An 11,943-nucleotide genomic window follows, 5' to 3' on the forward strand; every position below is an offset into this window, starting at 1 on the left:
TAGGTCAGTTTGCGCTCTCTCATATCTTACCTACTTGTGCGGAAGCTACAACTTATTTTGAGCCCTCGCACTTTCCCTTTTCGGGTCTCTTCTGCGTTATTGCACATGATGGCACTTTCAGAAACATCTCAACAGATAGAAGAAACACTAACTTAACAGAACATAAATCGAGGCCAATAGCCCATGCTAGGAATCCAGCCTTGCAGTGTGTGTTTCTTGTTATTGTTCAGAATTTGAGTCACTTTCTCTTTCAGAGCACCAACTGGAATGTAATAACAATGGTTCTCTTACAGATGATTCTGCAAATTGGGGCATGGTGTTAGTAATATTGCATTTTTTTTGTTTATGTCATTGAATGTTTTAATCTTTTGCAATAATTTTAATTAACCGAGCAATAATAAATAAACTTGAATATTACTATAAAACCATTTTACATCACATGTAATTAAAAAAGATTTTCATGTTAGTATACTCTTCCAATTTCTCCATTAGTGTCTCAAATCAAAGTTGAAATAAAATCTTGTTTATGGAATATTTCATAATTCCTTTTGGACAGTTTTTTTTTCTCAACAATAACAAGTCTTCGTGAGAGATTCACTAAACTGATATAGATTTTTGACAACAATGGATAACAGGTTCTACAGGACTTTTGTTAGCATTAAATGACACTGCACCTGTTCAGTAATGAAAGGTTTCAGTATTTTAGACTGTACACAAGGGCTTAGGCGCTTCCCTTCAATCTGCGTCCATCAACCCACGGGTACACCCTCGAGTACAAAGACACACACACACTGCGCATGTGCGAGACCAGCAGATGGGCAAAAATAGACTTTTCTGCTGCCGAGCGAGGTTCGGATCCCCACCCCCTTTTCTCTGAGCTCCTGGATTTCCGTGCCGACAGGGCCGTATTAAAAATCACTTCTTATATAGTGTTCTAGTATTCAGAGTGGAAGTTGACAGTACCGAATATTATCAGATGTTTAAAAAACACTGTTGAATTTCAAAGTAAAAAGAACGGCGCGCCAAAATTAATTTCTGAAATTAGACTTTTGTGTGTGAATGCAATGGGTAGGTGCATTTTTTTTTTTTTGGAGAGTTGAAGTTTATTGATAAACTGTGCGATTATTTAAAATCATTACAGTGTATAAATATGCAGTTTGATTCAGATAAAATACAATAAAATACAGTAAAATACGCCCCCCCTCCCCCCGCCCCCCTGCTCGGCCTACACCGGTCGGGGATCATTGGTGCAGCTATGTGGTCTCGATACTGACTGTGTTCACTGGTATTATACATTATTAATATTAAAAAGAATTAAAGTTTTTAGTGTCATCATGAGACCTTGCTACTAGAGTCTGGAAGGGGTGTAAAAGTTCGACATCCTCAGTTGCACTGTGGGCTTTATCGGCCCCTGAGTCGGCCCCAGCTTTTCGGCGACTCCCTGTGTTATCTGTGGATTACCAACTTTAGGGCGGCGGGTCACAGGGCTCTTCGGGATGGTGTCCTTTAGTTGGTTTTCGAGTGCCATTTTAACTTGATGGATGAACTTGCCTATCCTGGCTAATAAACATGTTGTGGTTTCAGAGAAACACCAATCCGAGGCCTCTCTGCAAGTTCTGAGACCCAGGATACGTAGGGCTGGACGTAGCAATCGCTGTCGGTCACTGGCCAGCTTAGGGCAGCAACTTAGCAAGTGTAGCCAGGATTCTCTGCGATAATTGCAAAGTCGGCAGGCAGTGGCTCCGTCCAAGCGTGCCCAACGTGGGTTAAAGTCCATTATCCTGAGGGCCAAGAGGCGCATAAACAGAGTTTTTTGTCTTGCTTCTATTGTTAGTGAGTCTTGGAAGTATGGTTGAGGTTTACCAGGAATATAGGACTTGTCCAAGGCCAACGTTAGTGGGTTGGGCCGGAGCGAGGAAAGATCTAGCTCAAAGGAAATAGACTGGACTTGGCGCTTGATGGCTTTTGCCCAGGCGGAATATGGGATTTCGTGTAAGTGCAGATTCCGCCCGTCGATCTTCAGAAGGTCAATGGCCAGTTCCACCTTGGCTTGCCATGGGGAGCCCTCCTCCCCAAAGATGGTTTTTAGCGAGTGCTTCAAGGTGTTTTTGGGCGACTTCAGAACTCTGATGTAGTATTTTAGCAGTTCCTTCAGTAGTACCAGTTCAGGACGTTTCAGGCCTATTTCCAGTCTCACCCTGTTATTCCGCGCCTGTTTGGGGGCTCGTAGCACCATCTTATAAGCTTTCACCTGAGCCGCTTGGACCACTTTTTCAAAAGCCCCTGGATAGGCTATATGGCCGTACGTGATGGCAGGGATCAATTTAGCCCTAAGTACTGTCAGCATCGGATCTGCAGAGGGACTGGCCAGGCCGTGGCTTAGACGTCTTAGAGATGTAATTATTTTATCAATCTTTGGTTTAAGCGTCTTCAGATGTTTGAGTGCAGTGGCCCTCTCTGATACCCATGTGCCCAGGTAGTTGTAGGATGGGGCCGTGGTGATACGGTGTTCCCCCATAGACCATGAAGCTTTTGTTTTGTGTGGATGTTTGCCAAAGATTATTATCTTAGTCTTGCTCACATTAATGAGTAACTCGTTCTCCTTGTTGTATGTGGCGAGACTGTTTAAGGCTCTTTGGAGGCCTACCCTGGTGTGACCCATAATTACTGTGTCATCTGCATACTGGAGCGTACCCAAAACCAGCTTCCCCAGTCTGGGCGTTGCTAGGTTGGCATCTTTCAGGGCTTGCCCCATGTCTGCAGTATACAAGTTGAAAAGCAAGGGGCCAGGACACACCCCTGCTTTAATCCCGAGTTAGTGGCAATTCTTGTGGTTGCTGAGGTGGCGCTTAGTTTCACCTGAACCCAGGTCCCCTCATAAAGTGCTTTTATGGCCTTTAGAAGATCTCTGGGGATCCCCCAGGACTCTAGTTTTGCCCAGAGCCGGCTTCTGTTCACGCGGTCAAAGGCCGTTGAATAATCGATAAAGCAACAGAACAGGGGCAGCTTATTCCGCATGTTGGCCTTCTTAGCGAGGTACGAAAGCGCTATGATGTTATCCAACGTAGAACAGTTAGCCCTGAAGCCAGTCTGTGAGGGCGGGAGTATGCCGTTCTTATCCACCCAAGTTTCCAGGTCCTTAAGTAGAAGGCGGGCATAGACCTTGGCTTCAATGTCAAGGAGGGCTATCAGTCTGTAATTAGCCGGGTTAGAGTGGTCACCTTTTTTATGTATAGGAAAGAGGATTTAACCTTTCCAGGAAAATGGCAGGGTTGCGGTTGCGAATGCGTGGTTAAATAGAGGAGTAAGTTTGGAAGCGAAAAATGCAGGATCTTTCCTAAAGACCTGTGCGGGGATCCCGTTAGGTCCAGGGGCACCATCGGTTCTGATGGCTTTGATGTGCTTTACAATCGCCGCCTCCGAGAATTTTCCAGATCGAGTCGGACTTAATTCTTCATTCGGGGCACTTTCAGAGCTGATGGTAGCTGCCGCCGCCTTTGACCAGCCGGATATGCAGTGAGACATCCGATTTGGCTCACAGGTGTACAGCCCCTTTGCATACTGTTCCCAAACTTTTCCTCCAACACTGTTAACCTTCTGTACGCCTCCTTATGACAAGCTGTTGATGTAACGCCAGAGCTTACTATTATCTTTGCCTTTGATTATGGAAAACACAGTCAACCAGTTCTGATCGGTCCGTTTTCTTTTCAAATCCCAAATGTTCTTTTTGTACTTAGCTCGCAAAACAGCAATGGGGGGCCCCCCTGGCAGGTAGATACCTTTCTTGTTTGCTCTCACTGCCTTGTTAAGCGCCTGCTTAGGCAGCTTAAGACTGTGGATTTTTTGGTGGCCTAGGATTACATTTTTTTGACCGCTTCTTGATTGGCGAGTGTTGCCCAGGTACTTCAATAAGTCATTGGTCAGTGTTTCCCATAGGTGTATTATACTATCTTGTGGACTTGGTACTGTCACCCTATTGGCTACAAATGCATTAAGTCTGTGGCTAAGATTGGTCGACCATTTTATTCGTTTAAGGACTAAATGGTGTTCTTCGCCTGTGGTCATACCAATTGCGGCGTAGGGGTCTGCCTGTTCTCGTGTCAGGTTGAATGTGACACGAAGGGGCCTATGGTCGCTTTCGGCTCTGTCGTCCACAGTGAAATTGCGAAGTTTGTTGGCCAATCCTGCATTGATGAAGATATAGTCTATAGTGGAGACATTCCTGAAGGTCGGGTGGGCGGACCATGCGCAGTTGCGCGTTTTTTATATCCCATGGGTGGATTGCAAGTTGTAATTTGCTAAAAGTTCAATCAGTTGAGCTGACTTCCTGCTAGGTGTAGTCATGGGTATCAGGTCCAGGCCTCTCAGGTTAAAGTCACCGACTATGATTACATCGTGGTGCAAGCGGCTTATTAATAGATCTTCCAGGGCGGTGGTGAATGATTCCAAGCCGTGTGGAGAGTGAAGTTTTGCAGGGTGGAGGTAACAGTTGATTAATAAAAGCGGGCGGGTTGTTTGGTCCACTCTCAGTCCTTCTATTGAGATAGCTTGTAGGTCAGGTGGCTCCAGAGATAGTTCTTTTACGTTAAATTTACAGGCGTGGCTTACGAAGATTGACAGACCCCCTGACGGGCGACCAAAGATCGTCCTTTTGGTTGCTGATTTAAAGTATTCGTGGAAGCCAGCAATTGGTGAGGTGGACCTCGCCCAGGTCTCCTGGATACATAATATGTCCCCCTGTGCGAGATAGTCATGGGTGGCGGTAACCCTGCGGATGTTATTTAACCCTGCAATGTTCCATGAGATGATGCTAAGGTTACGATCCTGGCCTGTTGATGGGCATGCGCGACTGGTGTTTTCATGTGAGTGGGAGGGGTTAGGAGCCCCGTCTCCATGTGTCCTCTGGGGGGGCCAGTCCTTGCTGAGGACGCTGCACGATGCGCTGTTTTTCTTTTAACAAGATTTTTATTTTTAGCGGGGATCTAGGCCTCCCAGGTTTCACTCCCCCATCAGAGCTTGTGGAATTTGTGCCTTTGAGAACAGAGATGGATTGTTGTAGGCCACAACGTGGTCTGAGGACATGCGGATATTTTGGAACTCTGGGGGCGGTGACTTCTATACCCCATTCTGCCAGTTGCAAGGCTTCATGGAGGACAGCTTTTTGGGCTTGCTGGTTTGCTAGTCCGACTATGGTGGAATCACCATGGGTGTCGGTCTCCAGGCTCTTGAACATCACCCATTCGATCGATCATCCCCGAGGTGATGTGTGCCAGGGAGTCAATGTGGCCGAAGAGTCGTACGATGTTTGACCTGTGCATTTTTGAAATTCAGCTTTTTAATATGCGACGAATTAAAAGGTCTGAACCGGTTGCTTGTGGACAGAATTAACAATTTACTTACGAATTCCATACAGCCTAATTCTGCACAGTAGTCTGCCCATTTCACAGCCCCGAGACTAGAATCATTTTTGTCAGTAATGCTCTGAAGTGGCTGTATCTTTCACGTCTATGGATAATTACGTATTTGTATAAATCTCTTATTCATTAGAAAGCGAGTGCAATTCAAACCTTTCTCTATGGCAACAGTGTTATCACAATTAAAAAATGAATTACTAGGGTTTGGGGCTGAAGGGAAGGATTAGAAATTCACATTTTAATTGCAATTTTCAGATGAAAGGGCAGCGCTGTGGTCTTGCCTTCAGCAGAGTCGTAACAAAGCTTTCAGCCTATCATTGGCCAAGCTGTTGTGTGTCAGTCACCAAAGTGTTTTGAGTCAGCGACCAAAGTATTGTGCCTCAGTGACGAAAATCATTGTGTGTCGTCAGTGACTGTGTGTTGCATGTCAATGATCAGGGAGTTGTGTGTCAACGACCAAGTTATGGTGCGCCAGTGACCGCTTGTTGTATGCCAATGACCAGGGTGTTTTGTGTCAGTGACTAAAGTGTTGCACGTCAGTGACCAAGTTGTTGTACGTCAGTGACCAGCCGGAGTTATGCATCAGTGAACAAGGTGCTGTTAGTCAGTTATCAAGGTGTCGTACGTCAGTGACCGCGTGTTATATGTCAACAACCAGGGTATTGTCCGTCAGTGACAAAAATGTTGTGTGTCAGTGACCACGTTGTTGTGCATCAGTGAGCAAGGTGTTATGTGTCAGTAGTCAAGGTGTTGTGCATCAGTGACCGCATGTTAACACCTTCGCTACGGCGGCTATTCTGCCGCAGCGCTAAGAGTGCGAAGGGGCCGCGCGGTGCTCACACTCTGGTGACGGAACCGCTCCGTCACCAGCCTCGGGTGAGCTGTGCTGATGACGGAGCGGTTCCGTCATGGCCCCACCCGCTCAATAGAACGCGCCGTGCATGTGCGAAATCAGCGCCGCGCAGGAGCGTCGAGCGGGCCATGACGGAACCGCTCCTTCATCAGCACAGCGCCACCGTGGCTGATGACGGAGCGGTTCCGTCATCAGCGTCGAAGAGATACTAAATGTCAATGACCAGGGTGTTGTGTGTCAGTGGTCAACCTGTTGTGCATCATGGAGCAGGTGTTGTGCATTAGTGCCCAAGATGTTGATACGTCAGTGGTTCAGGTGTTGTGTGTCAGTGACCAAGGTGTTGCACGTCAGTTACCACTTGTTGTGTGTCTTTGGCCAACATGTCGTGCATCAGTGGCCAAGGTGTCGTGTGTCACTACTTCCTCACCTGTAGCGGAACGATGGACTTCTTAATCTGTGCAATCGCATGTTTGTCATTATATTCCACGTTGGTACCCAGGAGCAGTTCGAACATTTAGGCCATGGAAAAACACCCAGCTTTGTTTCAATGTAGCCACGATGTCTGCATGCTAGCCATCAATGTCTGCATGCTAGCCATCCCTGTCTGCATGCTAGCCATCAATGTCTGCATGCTAGCCATCAATGTCTGCATGTTAGCCATCAATGTCTCTGTGCTAGCCATCAATGTCTGCATGCTAGCCATCAATGTCTGCATGCTAGCCATCGATGTCTGCATGCTAGCCATCAATGTCTCTGTGCTAGCCATCAATGTCTGCATGCTAGCCATTAATGTCTGTCTGCTAGCCATCCATGTATGCATGCTAGCCATTAATGTCTGCATGCTAGCCATTAATGTCTGCATGCTATCCATCAATGTCTCCATGCTAGCCACCAATGTCTGCATGCGAGCCATGAATGTCTCCATGTCAGCCATCAATGTCTGCATGCGAGTCATGAATGCCTCCATGCTAGCCCTCAATGTCCGGCTCCCTTCAAGTGCTTGAGGCTAGGACTGAAACATCCCTCCGCCACCCACAAAAACTAGCAGCAATATCCTTAAAAAATCTTACTATAACAAAAGACAGAGGCCCTGATTGCAGCTGGCCTGCGCGCACCACCGTGCTAATGCTTGTCGGGTGCAATAAAGCCACACCCACAAGTTTTCACAGGTGCATATCAGCAGGTTAAGTGTGCTGATACATACCGGGGGGAGAGGATCCCCAAGTACTGTGTTAGGAAAGCACCAAGGGCCAGATGTATCAACACTAGATTTTGCGAGTCCTTAATAGCAAATTCGCTATTATGGACTTGCAAAATGCAATGTATGTAGGTTTCGCAAATAAAATTGCGATTCCTACACATTCCTTAATTGTGACTCGCAAATTGCGACTCTCAAATAAGGAATGACTTCCCTTTAATGCCTATGGGCCTAGAGGCCCATATGTATGAATGGGAATTGCATGTGCAATTTGCGAGTACCTTATAGGTACTCGCAAATTGTTCATTCAATTTCAAGGGTGCCAATTGGACACCCTCTTGCACCCCTAAAATAAGGATGTGTGCACATGTGACGCACATACATGCCATAAGGGAATGTATGTACGCCACATGGCACCTAGAAAAATACAAAAAAGTGAATTGTTCTTGGAATTTGCAAATTACCATCAACTTGAAGTTGGTGGTAATTTGCGATTTTTTAAAGCCAGGTCGCACATTTTTTTGCTTTCTGCATTGCATTTAAGGAATTGCAAATTGCGATTCCTGAAATGCATTTGCAAAATAGGTAATTGCAAAAATTGCAATTCCCTAATTTGCGAATGTCTTTTGAGATGATACATCCCAAAAGTTTTTTACCATTTTTAAACGGGCCACTTCTGCGAACGGTAAAATGATTGATACATCTGGCCCCAAATTCTGCAACTGTGCAGGTAAAATGCCTTCTTTTTTCAACTTGATAAATATAGAACTTGAGCGCCATAAATATCACCCGGGCACTTAGAATAAGGCCAGAGCAAGCAAAGTACTGGCATAATGCGTAGTGATCCAGGCAGTTAACGACAGACTCTGAGATGTGCGTTGCCTTTCAAGAACAGGTAGATTAAAAAAGTCTAAAAAAACGTTGGGGCATATTAACAAGAAACCTCATTAAAATTATTGCCGTTTTAGCGGCAGGAAACTGCCACTAAAACGGCGATAATGGGCTTGCTAATATGCGTTATTGAATTCCTATAGAAGCCCATGTTAGATGTCCTGCACATCTAACCTGGGCTTCTATTGGAATTCTATAACGCATATTATCAAGCCCATTATCGCTCTTTTAGCGTCCGTTTCCTGCCTCTAAAACGGCGATAATTTTAACGAGGTTCCTTGTTAATATGCCCCGTTTTCTTTTCTTTGTACTGCGAGGTTTTTCGTAAGAGGCAGCACTACCTGAAAGTAAAATAAAAGGCCAACGCAGTATGCAAAACACATAGAAAGAGGTAAACGCCTCTGAGGATTGTTTTTGTGCAGGAAGGGGCCATTCATGCACAAAAACAATCCTGCCTGTAGCAGAGGCACCCTTGCACCATGGTGCAAGGATGCCGAAGTAGGCACTAGGCAACAAATTGTACACCAGCACAGGCAGAAACTACACAAATGCACCGTAGTTCATAAATATGGTGTATTCCTGCCCTTTCACATTGACGTAGGGTAGCACAGTGCAGCAAGAAGACTTGCAGCGCTGCCCTACACTAATTCCCCATAACGAGGCCTGTAGTCTCTAAAACTGACTTGCAGGAGTTCTATACTATAACATAAGTTGTGTAAAGTAGCGAACACTGTAAGCATTCTGCTGATTCATTCATTGTCTCTAACATACACAAACGCTTTTCAAAAAAACCCCGCCATTTTCCAATTTGAGAGCCCCACTTAGCAGTCGTTAGTACCATTTCTGGGGAAAACAATGAATACATATTTTTGAGAATGACAGTGCAAGTTTCTTCTGCAACACTGTAAAAATTGTTTGTTAATAGCATTGCTCTTGAAATGTGAAATATTTCCAAAAACAGAGACCGAATACCCAATTTCTACAGACACGTGAGTGCTCGAGGAGTCTTTTGTTTCAATTACTAATTGCTCTCTATGTGAATCATGTTACTATAACTTTGCCCCAACAGACTAGCAACTGAATTGCAGTTTATTGAGGTTTCTTATAAAGATGGAAGGGAAAATGGCAATTTTAGAGAGATGGTTGGGGTCTGGCTGGGTTTCCTGAACTGGCCGGTACAGGTAAGAGCGATGGGGCGGGGGAAAGTCAACAGACGACGGAATAGGTCAAATAAAATTTTCTATAAATAAAACCACTTACATTGCACTCACCGCATCACCGACTTTTATTTTGTTTTACCTATTTCATCGTCTGTCAACTCCCCCGCCCCAGCCCACCGCTCTTACCTGAACTAGCCGCACCTGTTCCTGACTCTTTTATGTATCTTTCATTTTATTGACTACCTTGTTCAGTTCGTTCCTTAAATCTGCTAGCCGCGTTCATTCCAATGTCTGTCGGACTAATTTCACATATAGCAAAAAGCACCTGATGGAACAAACAAGGTGGTATTGTATTCAATTCAATCTTTATTCGGTTAAAAACCTTATAAGATACAGTACATATAGTTTAAAAAAAAGAGAAAAAAAAATACAAGCAGATACAAAATCACAGTTAAATTAGGGTACAGTTAGCAGCACGTAATTTCTTGTAGCAATAATATGAGGTATGTAATTACATATCCCAGAAGGTTTTTAAATTGGAAGACAATTCATCACAGTCGGCTTGCCTCATCTCACGAGATCACTTAATAAATATAAAAAACAATAAAATATTTTCCATATAAAAGATGCACCATGGTCACTAAAAACAAGCAACACTTTACCATTTAGTAAACAATATCATGTTGAACTGACCAGTTCATTTTACCTCTGCACTTAGCTTATAGATTCAGTTCTAGCCAACGGTAATACAGTGTAAAGGTAGATAAAGTTAGATTTTAAGACCTTTTCTCTTTCTGATCAAGGCTACACATAAGAGGAAACGGCTCAGACTAAACACTATCGTTTGAGAGGTATCTCCCTTAAATATTCTGAGCCCAACCCTAATATGGCGAAGGCCTAACATTTTGCATATAGGCTTTAACCATTTTTTCCTTGCGTTAAGATATGCAGGACATATAAATAATACATGAGATTCATCCTCTTTCAACCCCATTTCACAAACCTCACATACAACTGAATCAGTATTCCTATTTGCACCCTTATTACAGTGCCATTTGGTTGTCCTGTCCCTCGTTTGCAAAATGCCATACCGGAATTTTAAATATAGACTTTTAGCGAACGGGGGGTAGATTTCATCCATAAGAGGCTCTAATTGCATATTCATTTTTACTTCAAAAAATGTTAAGGTCAGAGTTCCTATATTGGGGTTGGCTAACACTGAATCACTTATAAACTCCCAATACCTTTGTTTCAGAAGTTTTTTTGAGCTATTAGTTAGCGAGTCTGGGTCTGACCAAAAATTGCTCAGCCCCAATTTTCCAAACCATTTTTCGACATACACTAACCATGGCAGATAGGTGATATTTTTTATAGCCATTATCTCTCGCAGTGCTTCTCTGTAGTCTACCAGCTCCTCTGTAGACCACAGGCGGACCCAGTAAAGCAACGGGCGAAGAGAAGCATAATCATCTGTGCGTCGGAAATTAAGGTCCCACAATACGGGGGTCAATGGTGTGGAACCAGGTACACCTAGGAGCTGTCTAATGAAGGAATTCTCGCGTACTAGAAAAGTATCCTTCAATGCATAACCCCAAAGGTCCGCTCCATAGAGGGAAGATGATTGTGCTTTACATTTAAATAATTCAATGGCCGGTGAAACTGATTTAAAATGACTGTTCTTGTGCTTTTTTTAAATTGGGAACTGGTTTTGAGTCAACCTCAGTTTTGCATTTTCTAATTGTGTTTTCCATGATATTTTGCTATCTAAAATGATACCAAGGTATTTAAAATTAGGGACTTCTTCAATGATTTCATCATTTATTTTAAAAACTTTGTTAAAACCTTTATGAGGATTGATTGTCATGACCTTTGTTTTTGAGGAATTAATTTCCAATTTCCTGTCATGACAGTGCAAACTAAATTTATTTAAAAGATTCTGAAGTCCTCTAGGTGTCTGAGAGATTAAAATCGTGTCGTCTGCAAATAACAATGCCGGAACGGCTGCACCACACAATTTGGGAGAGTCATGCTCGCAGCCCAAAAGGGTGTCGGGAATATCGTTGACATAAAGGGAGAATAGGGTAGGTGCCATTACGCACCCTTGCCTAACCCCTTTGGATATATTTATTTTCTCTCTTAGCTCCCCATTTGGTCCCCATCTGACTCGTGCATAATTATTCTCATGCAGTCTAATTAGTAACTGTAGAATGTTTCCGGGCACACCCATATTATTTAGTGTCTTCCATAGGTCTGCCCTGGGAACCATATCGAAGGCTGCTTTCAAGTCGACGAAAGCCACATATATGTGGGAGCTCCTTATGATAGTATATTTCCAGACTAAACATAAAAATCTAAAAACCTGGTCCACTGTGCTTATTTTTGATCTAAAACCAGCCTGGTACTTCGTAAAAATAGAATGGTCATTGA

Source organism: Lissotriton helveticus, chromosome 11 (assembly GCF_964261635.1).
Source record: "Lissotriton helveticus chromosome 11, aLisHel1.1, whole genome shotgun sequence".
Lineage (NCBI taxonomy): Eukaryota > Metazoa > Chordata > Amphibia > Caudata > Salamandridae > Lissotriton > Lissotriton helveticus.